The sequence below is a fragment of the Jaculus jaculus genome, chromosome 7 (genome assembly GCF_020740685.1).
Source record: "Jaculus jaculus isolate mJacJac1 chromosome 7, mJacJac1.mat.Y.cur, whole genome shotgun sequence".
NCBI lineage: Eukaryota > Metazoa > Chordata > Mammalia > Rodentia > Dipodidae > Jaculus > Jaculus jaculus.
Genome location: NC_059108.1, coordinates 3,064,791 through 3,067,470, shown reverse-complemented (window position 1 = coordinate 3,067,470; position 2,680 = coordinate 3,064,791). Strand labels below are relative to the sequence as shown.

Genomic DNA, 2,680 nt, shown 5'->3' with positions numbered 1-2,680 from the left:
CTTCTTCCAATGTCAATTTGAGCATTTTCAGGATGCCTTGAGAACCTTCCAGAATGTGTTATGATCTCCTTCCAGGAGACTGCCAGCACTCAGTTCTTTTTCTTCCCTTTTTCCTTACTGCAGTATGTCCTGTTGTGCCAGTAAATTTTATTGATTGTCTTTGCCCTTGTGCTCAATTCTACCAAACCCAATGAGTATAAGAACCACCTTGTGCCAGGCATGGTGGCACATGGAAGGCTGAGGCAAGAGGATCAAAAGTTTAAGGCCAGGCTGGAGAGATGGCTCAGTGGTTAAGCACTTGCCTTTGAAGCCTAAGGACCCCGGGTCAAGGCTCGATTTCCCAGGACCCACGTTAGCCAGATGCACAAGAGGGCACATGTGTCTGGAGTTCATTTGCAGTGGCTGGAGGCCCTGACGTACCTGGAATAAACTGTCATCTCAGGGTGGCCTTGAACTCATGGCAGTCCTCCTACCTCTGCCTCCTGAGTGCTGGGATTAAAGGCGTGCACACCATGCCTGGCAGCACTGCTTTTTTAAAATAAATATATATTCTAAATATTAAGCCCAGGCTCACCTGTAATATATATATATATGACAGTTAATTCCAGGTCAGCCTGGACCAGAGTGAAACCCTACCTTGAAAAACTGAAAAAAAAAAAAAAGGAGTGCTCGCTTTAGCAGCACATATACTAAAATTGGAATGAAACGGAGATTAGCATGGCCCCTGTGCAAGGATGACACGCAAATTCGTGAAGCGTTCCATATTAAAAAAGAAAGAAAAACAAGGCTGGAGAGATGGCTTAGTAGTTAAGGCACTTGCCTGTGAATCCAAAGGACTCATGTTCAACTCTCCAGATCCCACAGAAGTCAGACACACAGTGATGCAAGCATGCAAGGTTGCACATGTGCATAAGGCTGTGCACACATCTGTAGTTCAATTGCAGAGGCTGGAGGCCCTGGCATGCCAACTCTCTCTCTCTTTTGCAAAAAAAAAAAAAAAAAAAAAAACACATTGATTAATTAATTAAAAATAAATAAATGTCTTAAAGGATCACCTTGGAGGCTGGGATGATGGCTGGGCAGTTGAAGGTGACAGCTGCCAGGCCTGTCTGTCTGACTTTGATACCTCAGCGCCCCTGTAAAGCCACACGCAAAGTGGTACATGTGTGACATGCACACACACACACACTCACACACACACACAAGTAAATAAGAAAGTTTGAAGATATAAAAGCATAATGAAGGGGAGCTGAGCGTGCTGGCGCACACCTTTAATCCCAGCACCCAAGAGGCAGAGGCAGGAGGATGGCTGTGAGTTCAAGGCCACCTGAGACTACACAGTGAATTCCAGGTCAGCCTGGGCCAGTGTGAGACCAAAGGGTCACCTTTGTCTTACTCACCACTTTCTCTAACACCAGGCCCACAGTGCCCGGTGCTCGAAAGGTTGCTGACTATATGAGCGTCGCCGAGGAAACGCGTGCTGTTTGCTGTGTCAGCGCCAAACGCTGGAGAGGCCCTGGCGCAAAGCACCATGATGGGCCAGAAGGATCTAACTCACTATTGCTCTGTGAGGAACTTAGACTAGAAACCAGAGGTTGGGAGTTTCAGGGAAGCCTTCTTGAAGGGAAGGCCCACAAGGAGGACACGCATCCCAAGAGTATCCACAACCAGAGATTCACTGGGAGAGTCAGTCATGCTCACAAAAGCTTTCTGGATGCTCTCTCTCTGGGACAAGATCTCCAGTGTGACCCAGGCTGCTTTTGAACATGCAACCTCCTGAGGGCTGGGATGATAGACATGGGCCACTAAACCAAGCTTCTCCTCATATATCTAGTGGGGAAGGGGAAATGATGCCCAGTATCCAATCTAAAGCCTTGCACATGCCAGGCCAAGAACTCTACCACTGAACTACATCCCTAGACCTGTAACTGAAAGAAAAAGTTGGGGTTTTTTTTGTTTTTGTTTTTTTGAGGGCTGGAGAGATGGCCTAGTTGTTAAGGTGCTTTCTTGCAAAGCCTAAGAACTCATGTTCAGATCTCCAGGTCCCACAAAGCAAGATGCAGTGATGTAAGCATGCAATGTTGCACATGCACACAAGGGGGCGAACACATCTGGAGTTCCTTCACAGTGGATAAAGCCCTGGCACGCCCATTCTCTCTCTTTTTTTTTTTTTTTTTTTTTTTTTTTTTTGAGGTACGGTCTCACTCTAGCTCAGGCTGACCTGGAATTCACTGTGTAGTCTCAGGGTGGCCTCGAACTCATGGTGATCCTCTTACCTCTGCTTCCCAAATGTTGGGATTAAAGGCATGTACCACACCCGACTCTTTAAATTTTTTTTTTTTTTTTTTGAGGTAGGGTCTCACTCTAGCCCAGGCTGACCTGGAATTCACTATAAAGTCTCAGGGTGGCCTTGAACTCATGGCAATCCTCCTACCTCTGCCTCCCGAGTGCTGGGATTAAAGGCATGTGCCACCACGCCCAGCTCTTAAAATATATTTTGAGAGATAGAGAAAGAGGCAGATAGAGAGAATGGACACACCAGGGCCTCCAGCCACTGCAAACGAACTCAAGACGCATGCGCCCCCTTGTGTATCTTCCTTATGTGGGTCCTAGGGAATTGAATCTGGGTCCTTAAGCTTCACAGGCAAATGCCTTAACCACTAAGCCATTTCCCCAGCCC

The 2,680-nt window shown here is 47.0% G+C and overlaps 1 non-coding gene across 1 annotated transcript; it reads left to right on the top strand.

Moving 5' to 3' along the window:
• Positions 1 to 665: 665 nt before the first annotated feature.
• Positions 666 to 769, top strand: LOC123462491. The gene has a single exon (XR_006638310.1). It is a non-coding gene; the product is annotated as a U6 spliceosomal RNA (small nuclear RNA).
• The last annotated feature ends 1,911 nt before the right edge of the window (positions 770 to 2,680 follow it).